Here is a 21,564-nt window from a genome sequence, read left to right as displayed (position 1 = left end):
GCGGCCTCCGGCCTCCCTCGGAGGCAGCCCCAGGGCCGGGCGCGTCGTGAGGGCACGCGAGGTGACACTGGCATGTGACCGCGCCAGGAGAAAGCGTACAAAGGCATGGGCTACTCTGCGGACGTGGGGACCCGCAGCCCTCTGACAGAGGTCTCGTGAGCCGGGGTTCTTGCCACGGTCTGCCTCCCGCCTTCCTCCGCCCACTCTGATCCTGGACCACCCTCGAGCCCGACGGCCCATCTGAACGTGGTGGACGGGGGCCAAGAAGTCGCTGGAAGCGTCACCGCCGCGCTCTCGGCGATATTATGAGGCCCCGCCGTGCGGGTTTGCAGAGAACCCTGAGCGCCCCGGAAGAGTCGCGGGGTGCTGCCGTGTCCCTCTGGAACGCCCCGCCGTCGTAGCTGCCTGCCCGCCCGGGCTTGGTGCGCCGCCGACGCGTTCGTGCTGTGCCAAAATCGTTCTCAGATGCAGGGCAGGTGCTTGTCAGGAACTTCGAAGGGCAGAGGACCAGGCACCCCCGGTGTATTTATTCATGAGACCGAGAGATCCCGTTTCTGTAGAGGCAGCTCCAGGGCCTAATACTCTTCCATCCTGGTTTGAAGGGCCTCAGACTGGGAACGCAGGGGTTCGAACCTTTGTTCTGCTCGTTACTAGCCTTTGCGTCCAAAGATGAGTCACCCAAACTTGGAACTTGAGCTTTCTCCCTAAAATGGGAGGTGATGGTATGCGTAGTGTCGCTCTCCTGAGGATCAGCTGTGGTCATGAAGGTGAAGACGAGAGGCCGGCTCAGTACGGTGTCGTTACTAAGAAATTCACGCCGGTTCCCTAACCTGGGGAAGAGGTGTGTTGTGCTTGCAGAGTCAGGTCCCGGGTCAGAAGCGGAGCTAGAGCAGCAGATGAGACGACGTGTCCACCCTAGTGGAGCTCACGTTCCGGCGGGGCACCGGGCAGCAAAGAGCAAGGCCGTGATGTTATTTCCGACGGCGGTGAGTGCGGTGAAGCAAAGGAAGACGAGGCCGGGAGTGGGAGAGCAGGGCAGGTCGTTTCAGAGGGGGTTTGTCTGGGGACGCCTCTCAGAGCGGGTGGTAGTTGAATGGATTGACGGGAGAGGAAGAGCCTGAGGTAAGAGCATGTCGGGCAGGAATAATCACAGCAGTAAACCTTGCCTGGACCTTACTGTGTGCGAGGCCCTCGTCTAAACGCCTGATGACGTTTTTACAGCCTTCTGAGGTCTGTATTACTATCTCCATTTTTATCGATGGGGACCCTGACACACAGAGGGTTTAAGAATTTGCTCAGGGTGGCACAGCTGAAACGTGACAGGGACAGCATCTGAGTTTGGGCAGCGCGACTTGAGTCCGGACTTGGAAGGACAATACCGCTACTGCCTTGCGGCGGCAGCGACCCTGGCGCAGTGCGCTGAGGGGAAGCCAGGCTGGCGTGGCCAAGGCATGGCAGGGAGAGAGTGTTCAGAACGGAGCGAGGAGGGGGGAAGGTGGTGGCCGGTGGCGTTGGAGGGCCAGGCAGGGCCCTTGTAGGCGTGGGGCAGTGAGGATGCTCCTCGAAGCGTGACGGAAAGCCACAGGGAGGTTTGCATCACGGGAATAGCATCTGACTTCAGTGCTCTTGGATGGAGAGTTGGCCGGAGGGTCGTGGAGCGGGGAGCGTTGAGAGTGGGGAGGTGGGAGAGTCTTGCTGTCCCCCCGGGGGAGAGACGGTGGGCGCCCGCACTAGGGAGGTACTGGCGAGGCGATGGTATGTGGTCAAAGTCGTGGAAAGCTTCTGAAGCCAGGAGTGCTGGTGTGGACTTGCTAGTTGGAGGGTGGGGAAAAGGAAGAAGTGATGACTTCTCAGGTTTTAGGGTGGGACAGCTGGTGGATGGATAGTGGTGCTGTTTCCCGAGACGAGAGAAAGGGGTTTGGGAAGAAAACCGTGCCTTCCGCTTTGGACGAGTTTTAGATGCCCGACAGACATAGTAACAGCAGGACCGGCGCTAGGACTAACAGCACCGTGTAAGCGTGAACTGTGTGTCCGATGGGGTTTTAAGCATGCTTACACATGTTAATTCATTTAATCCTTATATCACAGCTGTGTGTGCCAGGAGGCATCAGGGTCCCCACTTTACGCGGGAGGAGACAGAGGCACAGAGAGGTTCAAAGTGACCCGCCTGCTGGCACCCAGCTGGGCAGTGATGGAGCTGGGATTCAAACCCCGAGCCGTCTGACTTCCAAGCCCATGCAGTTTATCCCTGTAACGCCCTGCGAGTCGACACGTTGAGTAGGCCCTTGGATGTATGGATGTGGAACTCAGGGGAATGGTCAGGGCTGAAGACACACGTTTGTATTTCTTCCGAGAAGGCCCTCTTTGGTTCCTCATTAAGCCTTGATGGGCAAGGGGAGAAAGGCACAGGCAGCTGGCGCTGTGCTAACTGGCCCGTCATTACTTGATTCCGTTCAGGCAGCCAACATCCAACATTCCCCCTCCGTGAGGCTCAGAGGCTGAGGTCCGCATCTCTTCCTCTTCTCTGTCTCTAGTCCCGAGTCTGGTGCTTGCCATGGAGTGGACGTCAGGCATGACTTTATATGCAGGACGTTGGCTGAGGTTTGGGGAGCTCAGAGATGAATAAAACATAGCTCTCCTTCTGGAGGAGCAGAGTGCGAGGAAGGACCCGTGGGGATAGAACTCGAGTGGACGGCGCGCACGCTGCTGAGTGCATCCTGGCCTTCTTGCCGCCCCCGCTCAGCCCCGCACGCTTGAGGGGCGGGGCGGGGCGGGGTCAGAGGAGCAAAAGAAGGCCTGAGCGGTCGCAGGAGGGATTCGAGGGCCCCCAAGAGTCCTTTTCAAGAAAAGAATGACTCAGAGCCTTGCCTCGTTTACTATATTTGTATTAGTTTTATTTGGCAACCGTATAATTTTCCCCAAGTGAAATACAGTTTGATATTTGAATATCATGGTGGAGTGATGAGTTTTTCCAGTTCTGTTACATCAGTGTTGACAGGGCCCGCTGGTGAAGTAAGGGAGTTGCCTTAAAATGTTGCAGCTTGCATAACAGAGGGCGATGGAGGGGTTGTGTGAAGTGTTTAGGCAGGTTTCCGCCCGGTTAAGTGAATCAGGCCAAAGTTCCACACGTCGGAATGAGCTTGAGTCTCTCTGCTGATCACCCCGTTAACACTGAGCTGTATTTCTTGTCAGAGAAAGAGGATCTGGTGGTATTTGTCATGAGTGGAATTATGTGGAACAATGTGGAAACACAGGAACTTGAACCATACATACAAAAGTAGGTACGTTATTTCTGTTGATTTCTTTCAGGGCATGTTATAACCTCCATACATTTATCACGGTTTTATTACTTCCTAATGTGAGTATTTCACATCTGAACCATTACAGATTGTATATTGATAAATTTATACCATTGTAGATTTCATGATTAGTTTCAGAGCTTTTCCCCTACAACAGATACAATTATATTTTGTTTAGCTGTTTTAGCTTTCAGTGGGAGAGTTGATCTGGATAACCAAGTCCACCAGAACTCTAAAGCAGGAATCCTCCGCAAGTAGAAAAGTGGAGATGTGCCGTCTCAGTGTGCAGTCCCCAAATCTTAAATCTGCTATTGTAGTGGCCCTAAATTTAACGGAGTTGAAGTGATTATCACTATTTTGTTAAACCACAATTGCAGTTAGCTTCCTTAAGAACATTAGATATGGTATAAAGTAGAATTGCGTCTGAAGTGGCCTGTCGATGGCTCAGGCTTTGTCACTTTTTAAGTTCAGGCGCTGGGAGAGCAGGTTGACGATTATTGAATTGTGTCAGGTAGCTCCCGGCAGAGGGGCAGTGATGGTCAGCCGTCCTGTTTGAAGACAACAGAAGCCACTCTTTCTAACACTGACCAGGTGAAATATAGCATCCTAGATAACTTATCCAAATTGCGTTTAAAATTTATACTTACCTAGGCAAATTTTAAAACTACCATGTTAAGAGTACCAATGTAAGTACTGATATTATGGAAACTGTTTCTTGTAGAAAACCATGTGTCTAGCCCAGTGATGGAATGTAGTAGGCATTAAATGTAATTCTTAAAATTCTACTTCGTATGGTTTCTTTTATTTTTGCACATTACCTTCAACATATATATTATATATTTACAGTAATAGCTGAATACTAATTTGTGTACTTTTACTTAATATTTTAAATGTTTGAATATGTTTAATTTTAATAATTTAAATAGATATGTAACACTTAATTTTGGTTAATTTCATATTTGGTTGCTTAGAAATTAAAACGCTGAGGCTTGATTTTTTTTGTTTTCACGTAAACACTAACGAATAAGAATTAGTAAGTCTGGGTGGAGACTAAGCTTTAGTGACAGGTTAACCAAATTGTCACCCCAAAAAAACTCCCAAGAAGAGAATTCTTAAGAGAGGATGAAGCAAAAACAGCATGTTGATGGAAGAGATAATTGAACCGTAACTCACTACCGTACCTGCAATTCTTCTTACGAAGTTACTGTCCTACAGACAGCATTCTTTTCTTGAGTTCTTAGATTGCAAAACTGTTAGTTTTTCAGACTGCATTGTAAGCCACCAGTCTTTAGGGAGAGAGAGAGATGTGAGATAAATACGACTGGAAGGTAGTACTATGGCTGTAGCTCAGTGGATCTCAACTGGGGATGACCTTGTCCCCTCCCCAACTCACCCTGGGGACATCTGGCAATGCCTGGAGACATCTTTGGGTGTCACAGCTGTGTGGGAGGGGTGCTGCTCCGCACATCCAGTTGGTGGCGGCCAAGGATGCGCCTAAATACCCTATGGTGCACAGAGCAACCCCAACATTGAAACATGATCTGGTGTCAACACTGCTGCTGTTGAGAAACCCTGCAATGTATAGCTTTCTTCTTTTCCTTTTTTTCCCTGATGCTTTAGAAATTGAAGGGGTAGTTTTAAGTGGCAGACACCTGACTTGAACAAAAGATTGTGTTGAACTGCTTTTAGTTCATTGGAGAGCTGAGCCAATTTGGTGCATTTATTGCGTGGAAAAGAATTCTTGTAGCTAATGGCCTAGTGGTTGCCAACGTGTCTAGTGTGTTGGGTATGTTCTTAGGCATGAAATTTTTTTCTTAGTAAAGTTAATTGGGGCATTATATAATCCTGGGTTGTAACAAGTTTGTTAGTATGAATCCTCTTCATTTTTGTAGGTGTGGAATTAATTATCTCCCAGTCAAAACTCCCAGGCTTTCTCTATATTTGAAAAATCCTTTTCACATTAATTTTCATATGTGATTGTCATAAATACCCCATGAAATGTGTAGGGTATGCATTACCCCACTGTTTGACAGATGAGGAAACCGACTTAGATCAAATGACTTGTCATGTGTATTATAGCAAGTTAGTGACAAAAGTAAATCTAGGACTCAGAGGTCCGGATGCTTAGGACACTTTTAAACGTACTAGTTATCGTTATCTCTTTTAATCTTTCTGACAGTCCTGTGAAATAATTCCTATTTTATAGACGAGGAAACAGGTTCAGAGATATTAAGTAACTTATTCAAGGTCACCAAACCCATAATGTAGTTTTGACTGTTTCCCCTGAGCGTATTATACTGCCTCTCCATGGATTCTTCTCTAGAAATAAATTCGACAGTTTCTGTATGAATTCACCAAATCTATGCCTAACCTAACTAAGTAGGCCTCTTGGCACTGTAGGTGAGGGAAAATTCTCGTCTACCCTCTTTGGGTCTCTAGCTGGGCCTGAGAATTAAACTGACATAATACAGATTAACAGGAGAAAAACATACACATTTTATTAAACTTTTACATATGCATGGGAGCCTTCACAAGAGAATGAAGACCTGAAGAAGTGACCAGAGCAGGAAGCTTTTGCACATTTTAGACAAACGATAACTTTGTGAAGAGTTGACAAGACAAAGGGGTGTGGGCCCGAGGTAGTGAGTGGTGAGGGGGTAACAGCAAGGTAAGGGTTACTGTAATAAGGTTTGTTTGTACAGATTTCTCAGCCCCCAGTTCCCCGCCTCTGCTGATAAGAATGTCTTCCTCCTGGTACAGGGAAAGTACCTTTCACATGGGAGTTTTATCTCTTGCTTTCAGGAGGAACAAAGGAGACTCAGAGTGTCTTTCTTGTACCTGCTATTTCTTAAGTGCCTTTATTTCAAAATAACCAATATGCCAAAATGGCAGGTCTTGCGGTGACATTCTGGTTTCCTTTAACACCTAGTCAAATGTTCATGTTAACTTGAATCAGTTGGTAATTCAGTGTTTGTAATCCTACTCTGACTGAACTTGAGTGGAAACTTCACGGAGCTTTGATAAACCGTAAGGCAGCGCTACTTGCCATTTAGAATTTTTTGAGAACACTAAGTCCAAACGCCGTCCAAAACATGGCCCTCAGCCGTATCTGAGTGTACCGGGGTCAGGCGACCCTCTCGCACGATTCACTTTGCCAGTCTGATAGAGGGAGTTATATTTGGGATAGGACTCCCATGCATTCTACTTTTCTAATTAGAACCTATATTACTCTCTTCAGCCATCTTTTATATCAAATTGAGACAGTTTTTCGTACTTTTTCTCCATGCTGACCTAAACCTCAAACTGACTTGACTTTAGCAACAAACAAAATAACGTAATGGTTAGGTTTTATTTGCCTTTCTGAAACATTTAGAGTCCATCTTACTCTAAATGAGTACATACATCATTTTTGTGAGGTGGTAGGAGCTGGTGATGGTCACTTTATTTTCTAGACTGAAAAATTTAAGAAGAGATGATCAGTTTACCCAAGTAAACCAATCTCAAAGATAGGATTTAGAATTTAGGTTTTCAAATCTTAAAAAACCAGGCCACACTGTCATTTCTATTAGATCAGAAAGAGTATCTACTTAAATATTTGCTCAGTTACCATATTCTTTGAAGACTATTTGATGATACTCAATTCTTGATTCAAGTTTCAGTAATTGGAAATTTTAGTGTTTCATATGGTACATCCATCGGCTGGGTTTGGACCATTGATAGTGTGAGGTGTGGGTCTGGGGTTGAGAGGAGAAGGAAATGGACCCCTTTGTTAGTGCAGCTGTGTATTGGGCTAGTAGGATTATACTTAGGCTTAAAAGGCAAAGACTCTCAACTTTCCATAAAATTGAATTATTATAACAAATATTTTTCTTACCTTCATGAAGAAAAATGCTAATAACCAAGTAACCATACTATTTATCGTATTATTGAAGGAAGAGACCACCGCTCAAGTGTAGCTAAATCAAAGCTGAATTTCATACTTGCTGAGCAAGGGAGAATTATGCTTGCAGAATATAGTCCTCAAAACAGGCAGAGATGTACTTAGGTCGGATTTTGAGGAAGCATGGAGTTTTAGGATTTTTTTTTTTTTTTTTTCAAAAGTGAGACAATTTAAGGATTGGTTGACTTTAAACTTGGACTTTAGGGACTGGCCAGCTTTGAGGAGCGAGGGTACTGAAGGGGGGCAGTCCCTGAGTGGCTGACTTTCTCAGCTGTGTACTTAAGTGGAAATATTGAGTAGACTTTAAGGATTGATTGACTGGGGCTTCTTTAAAACCGGTTCTGTGTTTACTTGTTCCCAGCTTGGGACAAGAGCCAAGGAATGGTCCTCTCCTTCCCTGAAGTCGAAGAGCAGGTACTTTGAATGTTCCACGTTGATGTCAAACCTTTGTTAGCAGTGGCGTTTATATAACACTTCTGATTTTGCTTTTCTTCTGAAACTTAAAAGAAAAAAGACTGCAGTGAATATCATTTGTTTCCTGCCTGGTAGCCTCAGGATTCTATGATATTTGGGGCCCAGGCTGTTTCAAGGATTATTTTTATATGTAGTTAAAAAGACAATATGTGATGTATGGAAATACTTTAATGCCTTAGACATTACGGTGGAAGCTGTGTGACTTTTATGTTTCCCTTTCTCTCTTGTGGGGGTGTGTTGTGTCAGTTGCCTGCCACAGTTCGTCCTGATGGAGGCTGAATTATAGATCTAAAAGCTTGCTGTGTTCGCTGTTCTTAGAGGTACCTCCAGAAGTGATCACCTTTTGAAAGCAGACGAGCAATTATCCCTACCAACATTTTAGAAGGGTTCACGATTATATTGCATGTCTTTTATAGAAGGGAGGCTGAGTCACGTTAGTATCTGTAAATCAGTTTACCACAACTATTATATCAGAGTACCATTCATATTAAGTATTTTGGTTTAATAGTTATTTTGAAATATTTTTATGCTTCGGAATGAAATAAAGAGCTATTTAGGACTATTTCTCGGAACTGTGCCAAAATGTTGGTCTTTTTCTAAATTGATCTCTCACAGTAAGAGTTTAGTTTTAAAAATGTTTTCCTCTGGAGATGTTAAAATCAACTCAGAGGGCATTATTTATCCTAGAAGTTCAAGAAGGCAAAATGAGTTGTTGGTGTTCTTTGTGTTTTGTATCGAAATTTTATTTAAAATAGCATACATGCTGTATTTACACGAAGAATGGGTGCTATATACGTTGTGTTTATAGGCTTCTCCTATTCCCTTCCTTTTTAAAAAAAAATATTTTATTTATTTAATTTATTTATTGTTGGGCTGCGTTGGGTCTTTGTTGCTGTGTGCGGGCTTTCTTTAGTTGTGGCAAGCGGAGCAGGGGCTGCTCTTTGTTGAGGTGCGCGGGCTCTAGGCACGCGGGGTCTGTAGTTGTGGCGCACGGGCTACGTTGCTCCACGACGTGTGGGATCTTCCTGGACCAGCGCTTGAACCCGTGTCCCCGGCGTTGGCAGGCGGATTCTTAACCACTGCGCCACCAGGGAAGTCCCCGTATTCTCTTCCTTAACCTACAGCTTTTGTGTCTTACCTCTGCCTTCCAGATGGATATCATCCAGTGCTAAAGCTATAGTTGTGATTTAGATAAAGCATTTTTACGTGAAAGCTCTTTGAAACCGTGAAGCCTGATTCTTGTTTTTATTTACAGTCCAAGTTTCTGACCTGCTATGAGAGTTAACCTTAAGAGGTTAATCTTCATCTAGTAGCAAAATTAATGTTATGATGTTCTTTATGAAAGAGCTGTTGATTACGAAATGATGCTCAAGCATATTCCATCCTCAACATTTCATTTCTACAAATTTATTCTAAATAGGCACTTAAGTTTTCTAGGAAGAAGTCTATGATGCCTGGCCGTGGTTACTGGGATTATTCCTTTACTACCTACTGTATGAAATTATGATTTGAAGTGCGGTTTTTCTCTGTGCACATGCAGTGGATAGTCGGGCTTTTATTGCCTAGTGGTATGATGAAAAAAGAATCTTAGGCTAGGTGATCTTTTGTAATAAAATGGAAAAATACAGGGTTATATGCACTTCAATAAAAGCCTTGTTTTCTGGACTTTGCTAATATAATGGATATAAAATGGTATCTCGTAGGTTTAATTTGCATTTCTTTGATTACTGGTGAGGCTCAGCTTCTCTTCATTCACTTGTTAGCCACATGGATTTCACTTACGCTTGCCCGATTTAGAAAGTAAAAATACAGGACACTATAAAATTTGAATTTCAAATAAACAACAAATAATTTTTTAGTATAAGTGTATACTATGTAGTAGTCAGGCCATGCTTATACTGATTTTTTTTCATTATTTATCTTTAATTCAGACTTAATGGGGCATCCTGTATTTTATCTGACCACTTTGATTTTATTTTCGGTGAATTGTCTGCTTGTGTCTTATCCAATTTTCAATTGCACTTCCTGTCTTTTTATTGTTATTTTTCAAGAGTCCTTGGCATACACTGGATATTAAATCCCTTGGTTTCTTTTAGATGTTGCGAATACGTACTCCCAGTCTTTTGCCTGTCTGTTAACTTTGTCTAGAACGTCCTTTGTTGAATAACAAGTCCTTAATTTTGAGGGACTTGTTGTTATTACTTGTTAAATTCCATCAAAATTTCCCCATGGCCAGGTAGAGCTGCACTTAAAAACACAGTCTCAGCTCCCTTACAGCAACAAAGGTTGATTTCTTACTCATGACATGTCCGTGGCTCTGTTCCACGTCGTCTGTTCCACTAAGCCAAAGGAATAGGCTTTTTGGAGACATTGCTATTCTGTGGCAGAAGGAAAAGGATGTGGCAGAATCAGGTGCTTGGACGTGGCATGTGTTACTTTTGTTCATATTTTATTGGCCAAAGCAAATTAAATGGTTGAGCCTGAAATCAGTCAGACGGGAAGAGCCGTCTCAAGTCACGTGGCCTGCCCTGACATCACTGGGGTGTCGTGGTTTAATCCTCCTGTCATGAGTCAGATGACCTCAGGGTAGCTCACCTTGAATTGAGGGAAAGATGGATCTGCCACAGCAGCCAGCAAGTGAAGGAGGAGAAAAGACAAGCTTAGTATCTATGACAGGACTGTCTTTAGCTGTGGTTGCTTTCATGTGGTACTGACTGAAGGCAAACAGACCTGCTGAATTTTTGAGAGGATTACGTTGGCAAAGATGCCGCAAGTTTGCCTTGTAAAAGCCTGTGGTGGGTTTGACACTGACACCTAAATCAACCCTTGACCCCCAAATTGGCACCAGCTCTTTGCCACGTCTTTGGAGCACATGATTTTCCGTATCCACTTCACATATGGCTAGAAAGGATGATGGGAATAAAAAAAAAAAGGAATTTTCCAGAGGCAAAGCCAGGCTTCAGCAGACAAACTGATAAAGGAGATCCCTCCTGTTCCCCCCAGAGGACAGGACTGAGTTTAACCAAGGGTCTGGCTTCCTTGGTGGAGGGGGGATTCTTTGCCTTTCTCGTCCAGCCGTATCTCATCGTGTATTTGCCATTCTTTTCTTTTCAGAATGGGAGACTTAACTGCATTCATCTTATTCTCGTTTCGTTGTATTTTGGTCGCTGTGCTGGTGGTGGAGAGCAAAAGGTTCCTGGTCTGTTAGTTTGTAGGTCACTGGGCTGGGATGGAGCCACGTCGATATCTGTTGCAGAGATCGTAGACTCGGAGCGGAATCCAGTGATTGGATGGGCGTCCCCTTAGGAAGGAGACGACTCTTCCAGAGTCGGGAGAAGGATACCCTCTCACCTCTCATATTTAGCTCAGCCTACAGAGGAATTGTATTTCTTAGGCTCCTTGTAGGCAGATGAGGCCGCATGTCTAAGTTTTGGCCGGTGGGTGGGAGTGGAAACGATGTGTGCCACTTCTAAACCACATTCGTATTCAGATCTGCTGTTAGTCCTGTTCTTTTCCCCCACCCCCAAGAGCAAGGTGTTGTGAGCCAGCTTCTGTCCTGCGGACCAGGGCAGTGTCCACAGGGGTGGTGGGACGAGACAGCAGGAACCTCAGTCCCTGGACCTTCCTGGGACCCCCTGTCTGCCCCCAAACTGTTACATGGGAGAGAAACAAACTCCTCTTTCATTTGAGCCACTATGTTCTTGGTTTTGTCACAGCAGATTGGCCTATATCCTAGTTAATACAGATGGCAATGAGGTTAGCAGGAAACAAACAGGGAAAGTTAGATTTGAAATTGTTCTTAGTGATTGTTTTGTTCAGTTGAAGTTTTTCATTTATATAGTCTTTCTATGAAAATTTATTTTTCAAACTGCTTAGCCAAGAGTTTAGAAATAAGCTCTTTTACTGGAACCTCAGCCTGACGACGATTATGATATATTCCTTTTTATTTCATATGCGTATGTTTTACATGTTGATATAAAATCTTGTAGCCTGATATTTTCATGTGATACCCATTTTCTCTGCTGCCTTAGAGTTCTTGTACTTGCACAGTTACTGTTACGTAACATTCGGCTTTACCATGCTTTAATTAAAGTGCAGTTATTGTTGGCTGCCAAGGACTGAATTGTGTCCCCCCAGATCCACGTCGAAGCCTTAACCCGCCATGTCACCGGGTTGGAGATCAGGCTTTTAAGGAGGCGATTAAGGTTAAATGCGATTGTGAGGGTGGATCCCGATCCTACAGAACTGGTGTCCTCACAAGAAGGGGAGGAGACACCAGAGAGCTTTCTCTGCCACGTGAGAACGCGGTGAGAAGCAGGCTTTCCGGATCCCAGGAAGACCGCTCTCACCAGGACCCCACCATGCTGGGCTGCCACCTCCAGAGCTGTGAGGAAATGAAGTTATGCTCTTGAGCCACCTAGTCATGGCACTTTGTTACAGCAGCCCAAGCTGACTAAGCCCAAGCCGACTAAGCCCAAGCCTGGGCTTGTAACTGCTACACCACATAGAGAGACTTTTCTCAGATCACACAGTAGATAGCAAAGCAGACTGCCAAGAAGGGTCCAAAAAAGTCAAGCAGCAAGAAAGAATAATGTCACTGAAGCCAGGAGACAAGACAAGATGTCGATGTTAAATTGACAGGTTTAATAAATTCTTAGTGGATTTTCAGCTAAGAAGTCACATGTATTTTGGAGAGAGCAGTTTCGTGTTTGCAGGCAAAATCCAGATCTCAGGGGCTCGAGCAGTGAATTGGGAGTGGGGAAGAGGAACCGTGAAAATAGTGAGTTCAAGCTGTCTTACAAGACACTTGCCTGTGAAGAGAAAAGGGAAAAGAGGACAAAGGCAAGGGAGAGACGTAACGTCTGGGGCAGTGGATCAGTTTTGTTTGTTCATTTGTTTTGTGCCGGGAGAATCTGAGCCTTTGCGTGCAGTGGGGCAGAAGGCTGATGAGAAGGGGAAGGTGAAGATGGGGAGGGGGCGGGTGGACCCATGACGGGGAAGATCCCTGAGGAGGTGGGCTGCCTCGCGTGCCTTCCAGAGCTCTGGCTGGGGTTAGCTTCGGGCCGGAAGAAGGACATCCGCCCTCCGCACTGCCAGGAAGGAGGTGAGAGCGGGCGTGTGGTCGGTGATCGGAGGGACGGAGGAAACGGAGGGAGTCTGACCTAATGCCCTCTCTTGTTCCTGTGGAGGTGATGCCGCTTGCTGAGTGGAGGGGAGGGGAGGAAGCGTGAAGAAAGTGATGGCAGCCTGGAATTGCTTCTGTCGGCTGTGAGAGGGGGACTGGATTGAGAGCCTGAAAAAGATGGATGGGCTCCTGGTGGGGGACCGTGTGTTTGCAGAGTCCCCCGTCGGCACGGCTGGGGCTTTTTCTAGCAGTGACCTCTGGGTGGCTGCGGTGTGTGAGGGGACAAGTAGATCCTTAGGCTGGTTGAGGGGAAGGACAGGCCGGCGAGAAAGTTGAGAGTTCAGGCAAAGGAGTGATTGCAAACCTCGGTGATCAGATCCTAGGTCACAGTGGGCAAGAAGTAAAGCTGGGCGCGTGGTTGATGGATCAGGTACGAAAAGAGAGGGGTTTGGGGAAAAGCTGGAGGCCTAAACGCATTTCAGATCACGCAGGACTGATTCATTCACTCATTCCATAAACGGTGAACATCTGTCTTCCAGGCACTGTTCTCAGTGGTCTGGCTCCCAAGACCAAAACAGTGATCAAAACGAAGTCCCCGCCCTGGTAGAGCTTCCTCCTAGCGGGGGAGGCAGACGGCAAGCAGGGATAATTTTGGACAGTAAGAAAATGTTAAAGAGAAAAATGGAGAAAGGTCAAGGGTCAGAGACCGATAGCATGAACAGGAAGAGGCGACCTCGGAGCAGACTCGAGCGTCATCGGGACACAGCAGTGCACGTGGGTCCGGACGCAGCCCGGGCAGAGCCCCGGCCAGGGCTCGGAGCACGAGTGAGAGGAGAGAGGCGTGGTGTGTCCAGGCTGCCCTGAGGAATTAGGGTTTGGTTCAGGCGTCGTGGGAGAGACACCCACCAATCAGAGGAGTGACGGTCTGCTTTCTGACGGTTCATGTTGGCCGCTCTGTGGGGAGCTGGTTGGCGGCGGAGGCCAGGGATCTGGGGAGCAGGAAGGAGAGACTGGGGCCCGCAAGTGGCATTTTGAAGCTGACGGTTTGAGCAGTTGAGTGCTGCTGGGTGAAGGAGGCCAGGCTGTTCCTTTAAGCAGACGCACCCACTCCACAATAGGCATTCTTTTCAGTGGACAGAGGCCTGCCCCTGACCCCTGGCTTCTTCCACACCCTTTCCTGTTTTTGACTCTGCTTCCCACTGGCTTCATTATCCATCCTCCCCTTTCTCCCTCACCTCGTCTTTCAGATCTGATGCACATTGTTGTCTGCCTGGCCAAGACTTCCTCTAGACTGAAGGTTTTCAGGCCTTTTCGTTGCAGTCTGATTTCAGTCTTCAGAAGATGTCCGTGGAGGCCCAGTACGTAAGACAGGTGCAGTGCAGTGCTCCGCCCACGTACAGCTCTTCTCTGATCCCCCCGGAGCAGCCCCGAGATGCCTCCAGAAAACGCCCAGCCTCCCAGGTCACAGTGTGGAGAAGGCCTGCCTTGCACCGGGATGCTGCTGCTTGCAGCCGGCCATCCCTGGGGTCGCCTCGGGTCATGCTCCCGCAGCTGAGCTGTGCCTCGTTAATCCTTAGGCACCTCTAGCCGGAGGGAGTGTGGGGACCTCCAGTTACAAAGTGGCGTGCTGAGGGCGCTCAAAACTAGGAGGCAGGCCTGTCTTCCCCAGCGTTAGCTTTACTTGCCGGCTGTTATTTACTAAATGCGCCCGGGAAAGATGGATGAGCGATGAGTTGCTGATAAGCCGTGAGTTCTGTCTTGCCTTCTCAGCAGATTCGTATATTGACCCTCATTAAGAATGGTAAATGTTTTTTATAACAAAAGGACATAGATGTATTATAGTTTAGAATATAACACTGGTGGGAACTCTTTAAGAGAAAAAACACCAGTCTAAGAAATTTTAAGTTTGCCTGGGCCCGTCAGGGCTGGGCCTTCAGTCTTCTGGGGATGATTTGGTCCCTCTGCTCTGTACTAGGAATGCTTTGACAGACAAGGTTAGAACTGCCTTTGTAAGTTAGTGGATTTTTGTTCTGGACTTTTGTTTTTATGTTTAATGGAGCTAGTATAACTTTTTTTTTGCTCAGCATGGAGTAGGAACTGGCCAGGATAGAGACTCGGGACCTTCAGGTTTTTCTTTTTTTTTTTTTTTTTTTTTTTTTTTGCGGTACGCGGGCCTCTCACTGTTGTGGCCTCTCCCGTTGCGGAGCACAGGCTCCGGATGCGCAGGCTCAGCGGCCATGGCTCACGGGCCCAGCCGCTCCGCGGCATATGGGATCCTCCCAGACCGGGGCACGAACCCGTATCCCCTGCATCGGCAGGCGGACTCTCAACCACTGCGCCACCAGGGAGGCCCCACCTTCAGGTTTTTCTGATTAAAGGTAAAACTGTGAGGATTTTCCTCTTCTAGTCAAGTTTCATTTTGACAAATGTCATTAAACTAAGTACTGCTGCATTATAAAAAGGATTTATAAGAAGCAAGGGATGGCCTATTAAGGCCAATACTCAAAAACAAGGTCGTCCTAGGCCACAAAATAAGTTTGGCACTTTGGGTTTTTTTGAAAAACAGGATATCGCTTACATTAAAATCTGTAGTGTTTCTTCTGAGTTGAGGATGGATCTTTAAGCATTAAGATGAAAAATGTCTTTCTTTGGATTGTTTGCTATTAAGAAATATTTTTAGGGCTAGGGACTTTGCATAATACTGCCAAGTTATCAGACTAATGAGGGTAAGGATTTGGTTATGTTCAAGAATGCATCCTGAGCTAGGAGTCAAACAGTGCCTGCTACCTAACACTTCATAACTGTTTTTTCCAGTGAATGAAGGAACCATCTTTTATATAACTTGGAAATAACATTGTCTGGTTATAGATACAAGATAGCATCAGGGTTGAACTGGGGGAGACTTCGTGGAAGTTCTGCCGCAGTGTTATCAATATACATTGATAACAATGTATATTCATACCAATGAATGAATATCAATATTCATTCATCTTTAAATGAATAAAACCAGGAGCACATCTGTAAGCTTACTTTTGAGTCAGCCAGTTGTCAAGTCTGTTTAATGACATGCCAGTTCTATCTGTAAAATGGGGATAGCAACACGGCATCTGTTTATTTAGTGCAAGTCGCTGCACTAAGATGAGATGAGATACACAGAGTGGGAGAAAATACATAAAAGTCATATATCTGATAATGTACTTGTATCCAGAATTTACACAGAACTCTTACAACTCAGTAGTAAAAAGGACAAATGACTCAGTTAAAAAATGGGCAAATGATCTGAATAGACATTTCTCCAAAGAAGACTTACAAATGCCTGGTAAGCACATGCAACGATGCTCAACAGCATTCGTCATAGGGGTGTGCAAATCAGAACCACAGAAGATAGCACCCGTAGCCACTACTCGGCTGTAATCGAAGATAGGTAATGACAAGTGTTAGTCAGGATTTGGAGAAGCTGGAACCTTTATACCTTGCTGCTGGGACTGTATAATGGGGCAGCCACTTTGGAAAACAGCTTGGCAGTTCTTTAAAAGGTTAAAAACATCAAGTTACCATGGGTTACCCAGCAATTCCATTCTTAGGTATATACCCCAAAGAAATTAAAACACATTCACACAAACACTTGTACGTGAATGTTTATTGCAGCATTATTCCTAATAGTTAAAAAGTAGAGACAGCCCAGATGTCCATCAAGTGATGACTAGATAAACAAAATGTAGTATATCCACACAATGGAATATCATTCAGCAAGAAAAAAAAGAATGAAGTGCTGACATATGCTGCAACATGGATGAATCTCAAAACGTTAGAATACATTGTATGATTCCATTTATATGAAATGTCCAGGATGGGCCGTTCCATAGGGACAGAAGTAGATGAGTAGGCTGGGGGCATTGGAGGCGGGGGGATGGGGAGGGACTCCTCATGGGCAGCGAGCTGCTTTCAGGATGATGCAAACAGTCTAAAGTGGCTTGTGCTGATGGCTGCACAACTCTGTGAATACACTAAAGTCAATGAATAGTGTACTTTAAAAGGGTGAGTTGTATAGTAGGTGAGTTATATCTCAGTAAAGCTGTTAAAAAAAGAATGTATGAGGTAATATGTAGGGATATACTTTGAGCTATTTGAGAAGATCCTAGTAATATTATAGTTTGACTGTAAGGCTTTTAAATAGTAGCAGGATGACTTAGATATTTTTCCTTGCTTGCAGGCCTGTGATTTTATGCCATGACTCAACTTTATAAGGCTATAACTCAGCAGTATAAGATATTGAAAATGTTGAAACATAAAATGAAAACTGCTTGGCTTACTATTTTTATTTAATAGGATTTTCTGAATCAGTTAATTAGCAATAAGTAGAATGTGTCATTAAGGAGTTAGATTTTAGGGCTTCCCTGGTGGCGCCGTGGTTGAGAGTCTGCCTGCCGATGCAGGGGCCACGGGTTCGTGCCCCGGTCTGGGAAGATCCCACGTGCCGCGGAGCGGCTGGGCCCGTGAGCCATGGCCGCTGGGCCTGCACATCCGGAGCCTGTGCTCCGCAACGGGAGAGGCCACAGCGGTGAGAGGCCCGCGTACCGCAAAAAAAAAAAAAGAAGAGTTAGATTTTAGAATCATAAAATTGTAGAGCTGGAAGAAAGTCTAGAAGTCATGTATTTGAGGCTCCCTCATGTTGTTTTGAAGGTGAGAAGAGGGACTCCTGCAGAGGTGACCTATGATGTCTTAGGTCACGGAGTTGAGGAAACCGTAGGACTGAGTCAGTGTTCTTGGGGTGCTCACTGTTGGTTCAGTGCTGTTAATAGTTATTAGCACTGGCAGGGTATCAATAGCCGTTATGTCAGTGCTTCCTCTGTGCTTGTCGTTCCGTTAGGTACTTCATGTGCGTCATCTTGGCTAATGCACAGCAGTCTATGGGCGATTTGTTTCACCTGTGTATGCGTTTCCTGTTGCTGCTGTTACAAATTAACAAAAACTTCATGCCTTGAAATAGCACAAATGTATTATCTTACAGATCTGGAGGTCAGAAGCCCAAAATGGGTCTTACTGAGAGCTGGTAGGGCTGCATTCCTTTCTGCAAGCTTCAGTAGAGATGCGTTTTCTTGTCTGTTCCATCTTCTCTAGGCTGCCCACACTTGCTTTGCTCGTGGCCTCCTTCCACTGTCCGCAGTGGCAGGTCGAGTCTTTTGGACGCTGTTTCTCTGGTTCTGACTGTTCATCCCTCTTCTCCCGTTAAGGACCCATCTCAGTAATCCAGGATACTCTCATTTTAAGGGCCGTTGATAGGCACTTGCAATCTTAATTCCCCCTTGTCATGTAACCTAACATATTCACAGATTTCAGGGACTAGGACATGGATATCCTTGGGGGTGGGGTCATTATTTTGCCTCCTACAATCTGTTAATTAGAGAGATTGAGGTCCAGAGAGGTTAGCTAAGTTGTCCAGGCTCGCAACGTTAGTAAATGGAAGGGCTCGTAGTTTAACCCACGTCTGTTATTTCGCACATCTTTCGCAATGACGCGATCTTTTCCACAAATGCCGTTTGATTCTTGTCTAGAAGAGTAAGTAGGAGGGTTGGCAGTATTCAGATGGTAAAGAGCTATTTCTTCTTAAAGTAAAATCACACTTACTTTAATAATATCAAGAAATAGGCTATATTACTATGAAGCAATTAAAAGCATGGAAGAGAATTATATGTATTGATGTGGGAAAGTGTTTATGACTCCTTGAGACTTTCAATTCATTACCCCCCGCCCCATTTCTCTCTATTCGTGAGTTCCCTGTGGTCATCAGTTCCTTCCTCATCCAGGCTTCTGACCCAGTTCCAGTTACTCACCTGCAGACTCCCCCCATCCCTTTGCACCCCTTTGATCTCCGGCCTGGCGAACACTCAGGACTGGCTGAGCCCAGCTACCTGCGTGTTGGTTTCACGTTCATGGTGCGTACACTCTGCAGCCTCAGAACTGCCGGTAGCCACCCCAGGCGCCTTTCATCTCACTCCCCGCAGCATCCCGCGTCCGGGCTTTCAGACCTCTCACTGCTCCCGCGTTACCTGGCATCTCAGCAGCTCTGCACGCAGTTGACCGCAGTTGCCCATTGCTTCATTTCAGGAACCTCTGCTCTCGGCCTTTGTCACACCACCCTTTCCTGGCTCTCCTTTTCCGTCTTCTGTGTCGGTCCCTCCACTTCTGCCTGACTGCTCAGTGAGGGGCTCCTCAAGGTCTCGTCCTCTTTTTCCCCCCTCGCCCTTCTGATTTTAAATATGATCTATTTGAGTAAGTCTCCCGTGTTTATGTCTCTCGCCCACGCTCTCTCAGCCTCAGCACTAGTGACGTTTGGGGCTGGATGACACTTTGCTGCAGGGCTGTCTTGTGCGTTGCAGGATGGTCAGCAGCATCTCTGGCCTCCACCCACCAGATGCCAGTAGAACCCCTCTGTCCCCGGTGTGCCAACCGCAGGTGTCACCACTCACTGCTGAGTATCTCCTGGGGGCAGAATCCCCCCCAGTGGAGACCCACTTATCAAGCCTGAAGCTCCCTTCGGAGGGTCTAAGGATAATGGCTTTGGGCAGCTCTGTCTGACTGTCTCCTAACAAACTTAACAGAACCAAAGTGAGCTCTTGTTCTTTCTCCCGATTTACTGCCCTCCAGCTTTCCTCATTTCAGATCATGCGTGACCTTGCAGGACACTGGAGGTACTTCAGCTTTTATTCTGAGTGAACTAGGGAGCTGTCAGGGCGTTTGGGGCTAAGAAACGATAGGCTCTCATTTAGGTCAGGTCTTTGTTGAGAACAGACTGTAAGTTGGAGGGTTGAAGCAGGAAGACAAGTTAAGAATACTGCGGTGATGTGCTTCCCTGGTGGTGCAGTGGTTGAGAGTCCTCCTGCCGATGCAGGGGACATGGGTTCGTGCCCCGGTCCGGGAAGATCCCACATGCTGCGGAGCGGCTGGGCCCATGAGCCATGGCCACTGAGCCTGCACATCCGGAGCCTGTGCTCTGCAACGGGAGAGGCCCCAGCAGTGAGAGGCCCGCGTACCACAAAAAAATAAATAAATAAATAAATAAATGAAGAGACAGTTAACATCACTAGCAAAAAACCCAAAAAAACCAAAAAACAAAAAAACAAACAAAAAGAGGAATACTGCGGTGATCCAGGTGAAAAGGTGGGAGGAGCTGGTACCAGGGTGGTGGTAGAGGAGATGGTAAGGAATGGTATCTTTGGTTTACGCCTTAAATATAGGTATTCCTGAGAAGAGGAATGCCTGGTGTCATCATGAGATTAACATCTTTGTGTGATTTGTTTATCAAGTATTTTCTAAGGTCTTGAAGGAAGCAGGATTTGGTGGATCAGAGTGAGAAGAGAGTAGCCAAAGCCAGGACCTCGTGGGGATGTTACTTGAACGAATGCAGGCCAGGTTGGGTGGTGAAATGAGAGATCCCATGGGGGGAGGGTAAGCAGGGCATCCAGTACAGCCAGGCCCACCTCACAGTCTTCTCCTGGGCTGGCCCTCCCACTCTGAAACAAGTACCTATGCCAGGGCAGGTAGAACCAATGGAAGTCAGGAGACGTGTCTGCACCAGACCTTGTGAGCAGGTCATTTGGGCTGGAAGGCTCTCAGCTGAAGTGGGGTGGCAGTTGGCATTTGGGGCGGGAAGGTTGTTGTCGTACAGGGCGGCCCTGCACGTTGTGGGACACTGAGGATCTCCGGTCCCTCACTGAGAGCAGCGTGTGTGTGCTCCCTCACGTGACATCTAAACCGTGCCCCTGCCCTCTAAGTTCCACACTGCTATGGGGGCCAGTCACGTTCAACTGCAAACCACCACAGACTAAGCCCTTTTTATTTATTTATTCATGTAAATTTGGTAATTCATTTTCATGAATTTTTCCCTTTTTAAAAAAATTGGAGTACAGTTGATTTACAGTGTTGTGTTAGTTTCACCTGTATAGCACAGTGATTCAGTTATATATCTATATCTATATCTATACATATGTATACGTATATATATATCCTTTTTTTAAAAGATTTCTTTTATATGGACCCTTTTTAAAGTCTTTATTGAGTTTGTTACAGTATTGCTTCTGTTTTAGTTTTTTGGCTGTGGGGCATGTGGGATCTTAGCTCCCTGACCAGGGATCGAACCTGCACCCCCTGCATTGGGAGGAGAGGTCTTAACCACTGGACCACCAGGGAAGTCCCTATATATCTATTCTTTTTCAGATTCTTTTCCCTTATAGGTTATTACAAAATATTGAGTAGAGTTCCCTGTGCTATACAGTAGGACCTTGTTGATTGGTTATCTGTTTTATACAGAGTAGTGTATGTATGTTAATCCCAAACTCCTGATTTACCCCTTCTCCCCCCCCCCCCCCCGGTAACCATACATTTGTTTTCTATGTCTGAGGGTCCATTTCTGTTTTGTAAATAAGTTCATTTGTATCTTTTTTTTTTAGATTCCACATATAAGCAATATATGATATTTGTCTGACTTACTTCACTCAGTATGACAATCTCTAGGTCCATCCATGTTGCTGCAAGTGGCATTATTTCTTCTTTTTTATGGCGGAGTAGCATTCCATTGTATATACGTACCGCATCTTCTTTATCTATTCATCTGTCGATGGACATTTAGGTTGCTTCCATGTCTTGGCTATTGTCAGTAGTTCTACAATGAACATTGGGGTGCATGCATCTTTTTGAATTATAGTTTTCTCCAGATATTTGCCCAG

General features: G+C 45.9%; 1 protein-coding gene across 31 annotated transcripts in view; it reads left to right on the top strand.

The window, feature by feature from the left end:
- ZNF438 (zinc finger protein 438) overlaps positions 1 to 21,564 on the top strand; it is a 388,718-nt gene that overhangs the window by 218,498 nt on the left and 148,656 nt on the right. For 3 of the 31 annotated variants that reach the window (XM_082619974.1, XM_082619985.1, XM_082619976.1), the window contains exon 2: positions 3,193 to 3,281. The exons of 21 other annotated variants lie outside the window; for them this stretch is intronic. The gene's annotated coding sequence lies outside the window, so the exon portion shown is untranslated. Of the gene's footprint in view, positions 1 to 575; positions 987 to 2,534; positions 2,711 to 3,192; positions 3,282 to 21,564 lie in introns of those variants that run through there. 7 more of the 31 variants (XM_082619987.1, XM_082619982.1, XM_082619980.1 and 4 more) reach the window with 5 other exon arrangements.

Source organism: Mesoplodon mirus (genome assembly GCF_964341445.2).
Source record: "Mesoplodon mirus genome assembly, chromosome: 4".
In the NCBI taxonomy this organism is placed as follows: Eukaryota; Metazoa; Chordata; class Mammalia; order Artiodactyla; family Ziphiidae; genus Mesoplodon; species Mesoplodon mirus.
The sequence above is the reverse complement of the archived record's forward strand: the minus strand, read 5'-3'. Positions and strand labels throughout refer to the sequence as shown.